The sequence below is a fragment of the Stegostoma tigrinum genome, chromosome 29, assembly GCF_030684315.1.
Source record: "Stegostoma tigrinum isolate sSteTig4 chromosome 29, sSteTig4.hap1, whole genome shotgun sequence".
Classification (NCBI taxonomy): domain Eukaryota; kingdom Metazoa; phylum Chordata; class Chondrichthyes; order Orectolobiformes; family Stegostomatidae; genus Stegostoma; species Stegostoma tigrinum.
The window spans coordinates 21,367,768-21,381,826 of NC_081382.1; the positions used below are offsets into that span (position 1 = coordinate 21,367,768).

Below are 14,059 nucleotides of genomic sequence, written 5' to 3' on the forward strand. Positions count from 1 at the left end.
AGTACCCTGGGATGCAGACCATCAGGTCCCCGGGGACTTATCAGCCTTCAGACCTAACAGTCTATCCAACACCATTTCCTGCCTAATATAAATTCCCTTCAGTTCATCCATTACCCTAGGTACTTCAGCCACTATTACATCTGGGAGACTGCTTGTGTCTTCCCTAGTGAAGACAGATCCAAAATACCTATTCAACTCTTCTGCCATTTCCTTGTTCCCCATAATAAATTCACCCGTTTCTGTCTTCAAGGGCCCAATTTTAGTCTTAACCATTTTTTTCCTTTTCACATACCTAAAAAAACTTTTACTATCCTCCTTTACATTTTTGGCCAGTTTGCCTTCGTACCTCATTTTTTCTCCACGTATTGCCTTTTTAGTTATCCTCTGTTGCTCTTTAAAACTTTCCCAGTCCTCCGGCTTCCCGCTCATCTTTGCTATGTTATACTTCTTTTTTATCTTTATAGCCCTTAACTTCCCTCGTCAGCCACAGCCGCCCCTGCCTCCCCTTAGGATCTTTCTTCCTCTTTGGAATGAACTGATCCTGCACCTTCTGCACTATATCCAGAAATACCTGCCATTGTTATTCCACTGCCATCCCTGATAGGGTATTGAACTATTGAACTTTGGCCAGCTCCTCCCTCACAGCTCCCTAGTTCCCTTTGTTCACCTGCAATACTGACACTTCTGATTCCCCCTTCTCCCTCTCAATTTGCAGATTGAGACTTATCATATTACAGTCGCTACCTCCTAATGGCTCCTTTACTTTGAGGTCCCTGATCAAATCCGGTTCGTTGCACAACACCAGATCCAGAATTGCCTTCTCCCTGGTAGGCTCCAATACCAGCTGTTCCAAGAATCCATCTCAAAGGCACTCCACAAACTCCCCTTCTTGGGGTCCGGTACCATCCTGATTCTCCCACTCTACCCACCTGTTGAAATCCCCCATTACAACAGTAGTAATACCTTTGCGACAGGCCAATTTCAACTCCTGATTCAACTTACACCCTACATCCAGATTACTGTTTGGGGGCCTGTAGACAACTCCCATTATGGTCATTCTACTCTTAGAACTCCTCAGCTCTATCCATACTGACTCTACATCTCCTGATTCTACGTTATCCCTCGCAAGGGACTGAATATCATTCCTCATCAACAGGGTCACCCCACCCCCTCTGCCCATCAGTCTGTCCTTTCATTAGCACGTATAGCCTTGAATATTCATTTCCCAGGCCCTGTCCACTTGAAGCCACGTCTCAGTTATCCCCACAACATCGTACCTGCCAATTTCCAACTGAGCCTCAAGCTCATCCACCTTTATTTTTTATGCTTTGTGCATTCATTTAAAACTAAAAAAAAGTTCTCTAGATAAATGTTAACAAATTCTCTGTGAGATACCTCAAGTTAAAGTACAGCAGATTATATGAAACACTCAACCACTTGATAGAGGAAATATACCAGGCAGCTTTATTGTGGCATGTATACACCCAGCATGAGATAACGTTATTCACTTGTACAACGACTGCCACTTTCACACCAGCCATGGTCTACAGCACATTCTCTTTGACAATCTGAAGTGCTATCCTGTGGGGATAGTGGCTGTGAATTCAAGCCAGCTTCACCTATTTTCAGATGCAATAGCATCTGCTAGTTGCAAGATTCACTCCATTATTTCTCGACCTGGCAATGTATATCTGCTGTAAATGATGGATGCACCCCTGTTCAAAAGCCCTGCGTACTTCCACATTTGGTTTTCTGTGGGATTCAATGAACCTTCAGCTCAGTTTTCAGAAGAAATTGCGTCAGAGACCAGAAGGTTATTGGACCAACAGATATATGTAAGTATCATCCGGTGTCCATTTTTAAACCCACATATTTCTATTATAAATTCCTGCATCAACATTCAGATGTAAACTCTTCTTGGTGCTGATGCATCCCTCAGAATATATTATTAACTTAAGTTTAAATTTAAATTGAGCTCAAAAAGTCATGTGCTCTGAAGAAGTCATATTACATTTGAAACTTTAATCCTCTTCTCTCCAAACATGCTGAATTTCCCCAGCATTGCTTTCATTTCAAAGTCATGGTATTGGCTGAAACATCAACTCCAAGCATCAGAATTTAGAAAAAGCTGAAACGTTTGAATAAATCTTTAGCATTAGCATAACAATATAATTCAATAAATGTTCTATGACATTAGGACATATTCTTTTCATTGTTTTGGGTGTTTCCTGGGGTATGAGGAGGAGGATGGAGGTGTTTTTGACTCAGTCCCACTCACACACCCACCCGCCCCCCCCCCCCCCCCCCCACCCCCCCAACCCCCGGTGGCCCTCATTCTCTCCTGCCCCACTGCCATGATCTATCATTCAGCCACCATTCCCATAGACTGCTGACCTTCCTGATTCACATTCGCCTTTGTCAGCCTGGTTGTCATGTGTCCACCACTCACTCCTCTACCCAGCCAATATTTTCCTAGAAACCTCCCAGTCCCTGTCCCACAGATTCATTGCCATGGCTCCTGGCCTCAGAAAGAATTCAATCACTCATATTGCAGCATTCCTCCAATCTGTGGTTATTTCTCTCTGGCATTCATATAAAAGGGACGAGAGGATCTGACTGGAAGTATACCTCTTACAAAACTCTTCCAATTATTCTTACCTATATCTTGAACAATGGCTTGATTTGTCAGATAGGATGCCTCAGCCAAGCCTGGTTCAAAATAAATTGTTAACAACACTTAAAATAACTATTTGGAAATTTGATGTAAATGATCCGAGTAGTCCACTAAATAGTGGCCAAGGAATTTCAACCTATTAGTGGCAGTCACTTTCCCTGCTTTTGATATTTTACTTGTTCATAAAACAGTTGCTATTTTGAAGCAGCAAGCATTTGGAAATGTCCTCCTATACTGTCAGACTTCAATGCAAAATCATGATAGATTCCTGTACATTTGAAGGAATACAGGAAAACAACTACCTGTAAAGTAAAATAATAGCTATTTAAAAAGTAATTGCACAGTATGGACAAGCACCTCTAGGTCTAAATTTCAATGCATAAATGGAATAAGTAAGCAGTAAGTAAAAGATTACTATTTCACTGCCAACTCACATAATCACTAAACAATAATACATGCATCACTAGAGGTTATCTTCGCCAGTTAAAATTAAGTGAACAGTTCACAGTTACACACTGTACCTTCTTGGTGTTTCCCTGCCTACGTCATGGACAAGTTTTTGCCACCACACGATAGTAAATTACAAGGAATATCAAACTGGTATTTAGACAAATTTACATGTCAGTGTTCTGTTTTTACAAACCATTTCTATTACTTTGGATCCCATTTTTCTGTATGAGTCTGTTCTCAGGATTCCAATCTTTACGGATCTTATCTTGAAGGGATTGCAGCTGTCCATCTTCCCCCACCAGAAAAGCAATCTCATTACTTCCAAAAGAATCGTCCCCTGTTACGGAACGGGTATCCTGGCTCCTTGTTTAATGGGGCTCTTGAGAATTCATGACTTCAAACAGTCACAGCAGTTCCTCACAATTGGCACATTTACAGTGTCATGTTCAACTTTTGCTGTGAAATTCTCTTTGTTTTCTTTCTGATCTCTTAATGTGTCCTTTTTGTATCTTTGATATCCACTACACCTATAAACAAAATAAACCTATTAATCATTGCAGTTCTGATTAATTTATAGTTGAAACATAGCAGGTTCCACATTAAGCTACAGCTCAAAAAAAATCACAAGACTTTGACATAAACATATGGATGGGTTTGTCAACTATAATTCATTCTAATTACTACTAGCAAAATACTTTACTTGAATGGGAAATCTGCATAAATTTCAGATGACTCCTAAAAATATTTAGAAGAAATAACTGTCGCTCAATTTCCCATTTAGGAATAAAAGTGAAAGGAGCTTGCATGTCGAGACAGTACAGCACCTTTATAAAAAAAGATGTTTAGCAACATTCGTTCACGCAACAAGATAGATGACACTGTGCAGTGAGTCCGATGGTGTTTGGGAAAAGTGAGTCATGCGAATTAGTGGAGTGATTCTTGCTGCGAGACCAAGCAAACTTTCCTTGCAGTATCCTTTCAAATTCTCTACATTAGTTGGCTTTTGAGTCTTCAGTGAGGACCGTTCTTATTTCTACCCAATTTTACCATGCACTGTTCCTGCAGCAACTCAGCCCTCACGATATCCTGGAATTTACCAGCACCCCTGCTGCCAGCAGCTTATTTAAAAGCCATTGTGCAACTGGACAAGCACTGCCAGTCTGGATCTGTCCTGCATCATTACTGGTATTAGCCCCAGACATGGCAGATGGGAGGAAATCACAGCCTTAGTTTTTAAGTATGGTTGTGGCACTCTGGATGGTTGAGGTTGTGCATAAATAGGACTCTTCCCACAGGAGAGGCTATGCCAGCCTGCTCTGAAATTGCTCCCAGTGTTGCAAAGTTGGGTAGAGTATATTTGTAAAATGCTGGGGGCAGAAGGGGGAGAAAGAGTGTGTGGTCCCTTTAAAAGATGATGTGTTTTTTCTAGGCTTCAAAGTGCAGGTACAGAGAGAGCTCCTGAAATTGAACTACTGTATCAAAAGGATGTGTGGTTAACAACTCAGGCAATAGTTTGCAACCAGTTTGAGAAATCAGCCAATTAATTTAAACCAGGCACTTAGAAACTAAAAACAATTAAATCTGATGGTTTTGATAACCTGGGACCAATCCTTTTGCAAGCAATTGATAGGTCAAGGATGTCAAAGAAAAGGGTATTTGAAAATTGGTGTGACAGCAACCGCCATCTGGTAGTTAATAACCAGCAGCTCAAAGAGAAAAATCACTGGCTCTCTCAAAATTCTCCAAGCTCTCTGAAAACCATTATCTGACTAAAGGTACAGTGGCACTCTTAGCTAATGTTCCTGACAAGAATTTGATGGAGAAAGGTGTTCCTGACTGAAGAACATTGGAGAAGGCACTAAACATTCTGGAAGACACATCCTGGTTGCAATTTTGACAGATAAAGTTTTAAGGTTTACTTTTAAATTTAACTTGCTTTTATAAGAAGTGGGACCTGTGTTCCCTAGTCATCTTGGCTCAAAGCATCAGCTTTCCTGCTCCTAAGATGCTGCTTGGTCTGCTGTGTTCATCCAGCTCCACACTTTGTTATAATAAAATGTGAGGCTGGATGAACACAGCAGGCCAAGCAGCATCTCAGGAGCACAAAAGCTGACGTTTCGGGCCTAGACCCTTCATCAGAGAGGGGGATGGGGGGAGGGAACTGGAATAAATAGGGAGAGAGGGGGAGGCGGACCGAAGATGGAGAGCAAAGAAGATAGGTGGAGAGGGTGTAGGTGGGGAGGTAGGGAGGGGATAGGTCAGTCCAGGGAAGACGGACAGGTCAAGGAGGTGGGATGAGGTTAGTAGGTAGCTGGGGGTGCGGCTGGGGGTGGGAGGAAGGGATGGGTGAGAGGAAGAACCCTTCCTCTCACCCATCCCTTCCTCCCACCCCCAGCCGCACCCCCAGCTACCTACTAACCTCATCCCACCTCCTTGACCTGTCCGTCTTCCCTGGACTGACCTATCCCCTCCCTACCTCCCCACCTACACCCTCTCCACCTATCTTCTTTGCTCTCCATCTTCGGTCCGCCTCCCCCTCTCTCCCTATTTATTCCAGTTCCCTCCCCCCATCCCCCTCTCTGATGAAGGGTCTAGGCCCGAAACGTCAGCTTTTGTGCTCCTGAGATGCTGCTTGGCCTGCTGTGTTCATCCAGCCTCACATTTTATTATCTTGGAATCTCCAGCATCTGCAGTTCCCATTATCTCCACACTTTGTTATCTCGGCTTCCCCCGCATCTGCAGTTCCTATTACCTCTGATAGGATTATGGGATGACCCTCTGATTATGGGAGGAATTTGATTTCAAAAGGATGTTCAATCAAATAATGCAGAGCACTAACTAGACGTGAGAATTAGGTGACTTCAGATCAAGTTTATCTTCTGGTTTCAGAAATGCTTTGGATTTGATGAATTATTTTTAATTATCTCTTATTAAATCTTCTGGAATGCTTTTACTCCAGCAACTGTATTCTGCTCCTCCACTGGGATTTTTGAGTTAGCTCTGGTCAGTTCCTGTGGATGCTCATCAACCTCTGGATTACGCTCTCTTGCTGCTTTCAATGAGCCACTGACACCACTCATCTGAACTCCTCCTCTACACTTTTCTGCACTGGGTCACATTGGGAGCCAATCTGTCCTCATCTCCCACAACTGACTTTCCCTTTTCTCTGGCTGTATGGACTGTAGTGCTTTCATTCTTTAGGTTTCACACCCACTGCGCCTCACTCCTTTGTTGGTTTACTTGATCAACCATTCCTCTCTGCCTTTTGATGTGTCTAATAAAAGTTTGAGAAACTCCCAGTTCACAACTTTCTCCAAACTTGGATACTGCTTCAGTGTTCCACGCTGACTCTAACCAATCTAGAAGTCACAAAGTATCTCAAATTCTCAAGTAATTTCCTTTTCATTCCCTCAGGATATCCAAATCCCTGCAGCTCATACCCAACTTGTACCAAGTCCTAATCAGCCATCTTCCTTGTAACTTCTGGCATATCCTAACTCCAATTACCCAAAGCTTCTAATCTGAAATTCTTATATTTAATTTCATTAGTTTACCCCTTCATAAATTCTCATTGCTGTGCTAATTTCATCAAGTAATTCGAGACGGTGGATAACTGTTAAATATTGCACTAAAATTTTAAGGAGGGCTGTATGCATTTTCTTCCCCATGTGCAGAATCATTACTACACAGATTGCTGAAATTGCATATACAAAGGTGAGTCAGCTGGAAATAACAATCAGAAGATGGGAAAATAAACAGTAGCACAGTCAGAGATGAAAAAGCACTGATTAACCAATCAGGTACTGCCTTTTTGATCCTGACTGAGGTTGAGAATGGTGTATCTCTTGTTTAATATTTTCCTGCATTTGTTTTTCGTAAACTAGAAATAATGCTCACCAAATTTAGAGCAAATGACATTGGACATGTCTTCAGACATGTCCAATGAGTATTTAACCTATTTTACTGATCAACCTGTTCAGAGATGTTATTACACACCTTGGCAGCAGATTTATTTGACACCTAAGAAATAGATTATTTCAGCACTAAGCAACAATTTCACCTCAAACCTCTTGGGATCTGAAATTGCAATGAAATAAACAGCAGGAGGAAACAAAAACACAAACATTGCAAGTGTGCATTCTTAATACATTGAAAGGACTGCCTTTAGTTTTAATTTCACAACAGAACAATAAAATTGAGAAATTCATGTTATCACTCAAAGAAACACCAAGCAACAGATTGCTAGAGACAGCTGCAGTAGGACAGTTTTTAAAAAAAAAATTGGCGACTCTCATCGTGCATTTAACCGCATTTTTCATCACCATGTTTAATTCAGAGAATAGGAACAATTAGAAACAGTAATTTGGCTTCCAACTCAAATTAATCAATCAATCAGGAAATATCAAATTATCAGTCTAAATGAAATTTATTTCAAAGCCAAATTTTTAAGGCCATAGCAAATTTGCTGGTAATATTTGGACTCTAGTTCACGAGGTTCTAAGGAAGAAATTCTGCAAGTTGGCAAGGATCATCATACAGGGATCTAATCTCTTCCAGAAACGTACTTGTCAGCAAAAATCACAAATCTCCAAATTGAATTCAATCAGCACAAACTTGATGATGAACCCATGCACTGCTAAAACATAACCGAGAAGGCATTACCAAAAAAAGTCTTAACAATCTCTGGCAAAATGCCTCATGGTATTTTTTTGCGCACCTGGTTCTTTTTAAAATCAACAAGTGTTGGCAAAACTTCACTACAAAAGATTTAAAAGTGCTTTAATTTCTGAAAATAACAGAACTATTTAGCTTTACAGCACAGTGCACCTCATCAATTGCGTCTGCACAGTTCTTGCATGGTGCAACCGAAAACTCATCGAACTACTACGATTATTTCTGAATCCATGAATTTTAGCTGCGCTCCCAATGTGTACTTAAACTTCGATACAGCATAATAATAATGGAACATCTAGGCTCCTATTCTTCTGCAACATTAAAGCTCTGGATAAGTGTTCAATATTCAACACAAACTAAATTTCACTCAACTGAATAATTAAAACAAGTTCTAAAACTAAAAGTTATTTGTTAACTAAAATCAGTGGAAAATGCAGCTAGACATTTCAACGTTGATTTAACAAACACTAAAGTGCACAATCCTTCAGATTAAATTTAAAATTCCCACTTCCTGACCTTGCAGCCCAATTTAATCAAACGGTTTCTGAATCACCCATAAATGTTCCAGTTTCTGCTCTTTCAGGTAAACTTTTACTGCAGCTGACCCAGGTAAAAAACACTACTTCCAACCTAACGTGTGGGTATAAATGATAAACTCTAGTTTCCAACAAAACACACACCACGCTATCAATGTGAAGGAGAGAAGACATTCCCAGAGCTGACCCCTCCAACACTGCCCCCTTCAATGGCGCAAAATCCAACCGTTTTAACTGATCTTTTCACCACCCCGAATGTCCCGAACTCTCTTCAACACAACCACTTTTCTTTTTAGTTTCTACACATGTCCGCTGTAATTTTTATTTTATTTTAAAAAAAGAACAAAATACCTTTGAAATTTCTTTCTACCTTGGAGCAAATTTTTTTGAGCCAACGTAAAATGCCGTCCTCTCGCGAGATGGTTGCCCGTGTGATGATTGACAGGTGAGTCCCCCTTGTTGCTGTGGTAGCAGCGTAGCCAGTGCATTGGGGATAGGCGGGCTGTGCATTTGTGCTGCAAGGTGCCAGCTCCTGCTGAACTCTCTCTCTTTCTGTATGTCAGGAGGTTGTGGGCTGTGGTGGGTCGCTCTCTCTGATAATCTGCATTCCTGTCCTTTCTGATTATTCTCAAACCTTTTCTCTTGTTGGCCCCGTTTTCAGACAATGCAGTAATCACTTGACCCTGCGCCCACACACCCATTTCCCCGATCTAAAACTTGACATGCCAGAAAAAAAGGGTCTGGAGGTACATGTGGTAGCGTCTGTACCTCTGAGCCAAGTTGCTGTAATAACGTATTGCAGCTGGCTGTTTTTGTTGAAAGAAAGTCTAAAACTCATACCAAAATGTTGCACGTATAAAATTATTAATAATATTTTTAAGATAATGGATACTAATCAGATGGTCTTGCCTGTTTCTTGCTTTAGATTTCTGTTGATCCTTGACAGAACTGGAGGTAGGAAGTACAAGGCAGCAGATTGCAGAATGGGAGAGCAGGAGCACTCAAAGTACAGTTCAAAAAGAAAAGAAGGCCTTCAGCACAAAGAACAGATATTTTGTTATGATTTTGGAATGATTATATTTATACATTTGGATAGACATCACTTGATATACTACATTACAGTTTATTGACCAAGTATGATAGCCACATATGATTAGATTCCCTGCAGTGTGGAAACAAGTCCTTTGGCCCAACAAGTCCACACCACACTGCCCCTTGGAGCATCCCACCCAGATGCCCCAGACCCATCTCCCTATAACCCACAAACCCCTGAACACTACGGGCAATTTAGCATGGCTGATCCACCTAGCCTGCACATCTTTGGACTGTGGCAGGAAACTGGAGCACCCAGAGGAAACCCACACAGACATGGGGAGAACGTGCAAACTCCGCACAGACAGTTGCCCAAGGCTGGCATTGAACCTGGGTCCCTGGTGTTGTGAGGCTGCAGTGCTAACCACTGAGCCACTGTGCCACCCCAAATGATAGAAAAATGTGAAAAAATACCCACACACCAGATCTTGTTACCCCCCCAAAGAACATTCACATTGAGAAGATATGGATGGCAGCTCACATAATATCATGAATCCAGCAGAAGGTGCCTGTTTGAACTTTTGGTTATTTAATACTGGCTTTTATTAAAGCAAAATGATAATGGATTCTGCTCACAGTAACTGGAAAGGTTTGTGTTTATAAAGCATCCTTCATAACCCAAAGACCTCCCAAAATAGTTTACAGGCAGTAAAGTATGTTTTGAAGAACAGCAATTGGTTGCCTCATTTCCTATTTCACAACAATTTATACACAGCAAACACTCTCAAACTGCAATATGTGATGTTGTTTGAGCGATAGCTATTCATTTGGAATAATATCCCTGTTTTATTAAAAACGCTGCCCTGGGATATTTATGTCCAACTGAGCCGGCAGACAGGACTTTTGTTAAACTTCTCACTAAAAAGATTACTCTTAAAACAATCAATACTGGATCAGCCTTGATTTTTATGTTTAGAACCTGGAGTTGGTCTTGAACTCAAAACCTTCTGACTCAGGCACAGGGAGTTATCAATGGAGCCCGGTGAAAAATGATATACATTTTAAAAAAAAACTTGCAATTCTCTTAATGCTCTTTCAGTTTCAAAGTCAAGTGGATGGTTTTTCAAGGATAAGAACACCTTGGGATTAGCCTAGCACCTAGGTAAATCATTACTACCACATTCAAAGCATTGAGTATTAGTCAAAGGAATTTTTGATTAAACTTTATAAAGCTCAGTGTTCAGTCATCACTTTCAGAAGCGCATCTACTTCTGGTTGCAGTAACAGCCGAGATACATTTAAGTGCTGGAAGTAATGTAAAGAGGAGTCACATATCTGATCCTGAGCATCTGAATTATGAGCAAAATTGGGAAAAACTTTGACTTTTCATTTTAGGGAGGAGGTGTGTGACAAGTGATCTTATTAGAGGCATGAAGCATTGTGAAAGAAATGAAGAGGGAAAACTAAATATTCATTACAACTTAAATTATAAATCCTGAGCAAGAGAACACAGTGTCAAATTAATAAGAAGTAAATTTAGCCTAACATCAGAATGCCTTTCTTCTACTACAGTGGATAGACTTCCAGAGTAGCAAAGGTATGAAAGCACTGAAATAATTTTAGGAATATAAAATGCTAATAGATCTGCAGTAATGTTGGTATTGGGTAAAATGATTACATAAATTCGAATGCACTCACATCCCTGACACATAAAATAAAACTAGTCACCTAGGCCAGATATACAGTCAAATTGGCAGCTATGAGGACTTTGTATAATGATTAAAACAATTGACAAAACTTCAGAAATGTGCAACACCGAAATATATAAAATATTACATTGGTATGATGGCAGTAACAGTATTGCAAATTTTTAGAGAACTGCACTAAAAGTTAAATTTTTAAACTTGGTCTGAGTTTAAAGATTGCTTTCAAATTGGACTCTGAGGGTTACCTGACCTTTTTGTGTGTTCAGACCATAATCACTTCCAAAGAGACAAAAGAAAAGATATTCTCAGATGCACACGTATAAAAAAATTTGAAATTCAAATAGCCTTCCAGAAGTACGATTAAGATGCTATTGTTTTTGTTTTTCTTCAAGTGCCTGGACCTTAATAGGGCCTTAAAGTGAGAAAAGGCTGGGCACGTTGAACACTGCACATGGTAAGAAGACGTTGCAATAACAAAGAGGATTACCACTTATGTGAAACAGATTGGCAATTTGTCTATGTCATATGACCCAGTGAGCATCTTTGCTTTCCTACCATGTGGCCATAAAGTTGAAACTTAACGAGAGAGACATCTTTTAACAACTTGAGGGAAAGATAACAGCTTCAGTTCTGAGAAGGAGAGGGGGGAGGGGGAGAGAGAGAGAGCCATTCAGAAACAGTTTGTATTCAGTTGTAATTACATGGGCAATTGAAAACTAATGCCTCTCCTGCAGAATCAGAGAAGCAACAATTCTACTGGCAAAGTTTACTTGTGAAAGAAACCTCTGGAAATTCATCCATAGAAGCTGTCACCACGAGTGAATCTCGCCTGAAACTCCAAGCCCACACTTCAAATGACACAACATTTTGACTTCAAAATATCAGGCTTACATTGAAAAACAGATGATACACTAAACAGTGATGCTTTGAGTGTCACAATAAACACACACTCTGTATCCAATTTGCAGAAAAGAAGTCTTGTCCAATCCCTTCAGGCACTAGAAATTAGACCAGGAGACTTTGAATATAAATAATGTATATAGTTTAATTTGAATGTGTACCTGTATATTGAGCATATGTTATGTTAATCTAAATGAATAATTATATGAAATAACATAACCAGACAACTATGTTGGATTTAAATCCAAACATTGAAATTCTTATGCATGAATACATAAATTTGACCAGGCTTCTATGTTCACATTCAGGTCTGGAACTGCCTCAATGAATTTCTGGACTGGAAATCTTGTATGTAGACTGTTGCCTGTAATAGTGGAACCGTAGCCCAGCCTACAGGTGACAGGCTATGTGTTGCATTTGAAAATCTTGCTGTCACTTCTTGTCACCTTCTCGCCTATGTAAAACGAAACCTTGATTTTTTTTAGCAAATGCCACAGGCCTTGCTACTGATGGAGGAGGGAACGGAGATTGCATTTGAGGAAGAGGTTAAGATGAATGCGAAAGCAGAGGAGGAGTTGACCACATTAGTAGTGAAAGGGGTTAAAGAAGTGGGGGTCAAGGAAGAAGTTTAGGCAGATGAGGAGGAAGGGGAGTTCAGGATGTGGAGAAAAAGATCAAGGTGAAGGAACAATAAACCATGCTGGTGGAGGAGGAGGTGTAGGGAGGTATGGTGACAAATGTAGTCAAAAATTAGGAAATTGAGACAAAGGAGAATTAGGAGAGGTTTGTAGGTCAGAAGAAGTCAAGATGCAGAACAGGATTGATATCTAGATGGAGGTCGAGTCAGAGGCAAACATTAAGAGGGACCAAAAGGAGTCTGAGAAAGACATCAAGGAAAAGGAGGTCAAATCAGAGGCAAAGGAGTTTGTTGCAGTAGATGAGTTTGAAATGCAGGAGCTTAGCAGCAGATGAGACCAAGGAGAAAGATGAGATGAAGTAAGATGTTATGGTGGCTGTGGCATTTGAGGAAGTAGTAAGAGATTGGGCCGACCATAAAATGTGCTTACCTTTGAGAATTAAGGAGAAAGTACAACTGTGAGAGCATCTCTCACCCTATGCAGATCTATGTTAGCAGTATTGTGACAGGATTGCACCTTTAAGGGTGATTTGTTCAGTACTGTTTATCTTGCAGAGACATTTTGCCAGCAGTGTTGCCGTGTCTGCTTCAGAAGCAAGGCTAAACGACTTTGAGTTCCCTCAGGTTTTTTTAAACTGATTAGACAAAAGAAGCATGAGTTGATGGAGACAGACTCACACAGACCCAGGGTTTTAGTTTTGCTTTCAGTTTAAGCAGATAGATACAGCTCTCTCTGCTGCAGCAAAAAAACTTGCGTTTGCTCTCTGCTGCTGGATTCATCCTTTCATTGTTCTTTTCACCCGGCTACAGGAAATAGTAAGTTAGAAAAATCTGTTTTGCTGAATTTGCCTTTGCCAAGGGTGTGTTCGTGGGTTGCTGCTGTATTGAAACAGGTGATGATTTTTAGTTAAATATACATTATTAAGTATTTCAATAACATTAAAGTCACACCAATTTCTCTTTTTTTATTCCTAGTTTAACTGTATAGTAAAAATAACGTATGTTTTACTTAAAACCTAACAGTAGGCCAATCATATCTGGAATACAGTGCCTTATTCTTACCTTGGAATAAGATAAAACTTAAGGTCTAGGTTATCTCTTTGATACATTTTGAGGATGTTTAGTCTGGTCTATAACAGTATGCTGGCCGCACTGCTCTCGCCTATGATGCTGCGGTTGTATCAGAGATAATGGGAACTGCAGATGCTGGAGAATCCAAGATAACAAAGTGTGTAGGTGGATAAACACAGCAGGACAAGTAGCATCTTAGGAGCATTTGTATCTTAATTCCTGTCTTAGATTAGTCCACAATGTTGTTGTGAGTTTCCTTTTAGTGTTTATAATTCACTATTTTTTCCCAACTATCTATATTATGTTTAAGACATTGTTTGCAATTTATTTCCTTTCTCACACTAGTGTTACTGCTTCCGCACTGCTACATAAATGACAT

The 14,059-nt window shown here is 40.3% G+C and overlaps 1 protein-coding gene across 2 annotated transcripts in view; it reads left to right on the plus strand.

Annotated features, from left to right (window-relative positions):
- Positions 1 to 14,059, plus strand: part of znf618 (zinc finger protein 618) — a 228,833-nt gene that overhangs the window by 198,816 nt on the left and 15,958 nt on the right. The window contains exon 16 of one of the 2 annotated variants that reach the window (XR_009442776.1): positions 9,260 to 10,806. The exons of the other annotated variant lie outside the window; for it this stretch is intronic. The gene's annotated coding sequence lies outside the window, so the exon portion shown is untranslated. Of the gene's footprint in view, positions 1 to 9,259; positions 10,807 to 14,059 lie in introns of those variants that run through there. 2 annotated transcript variants of the gene reach the window in all.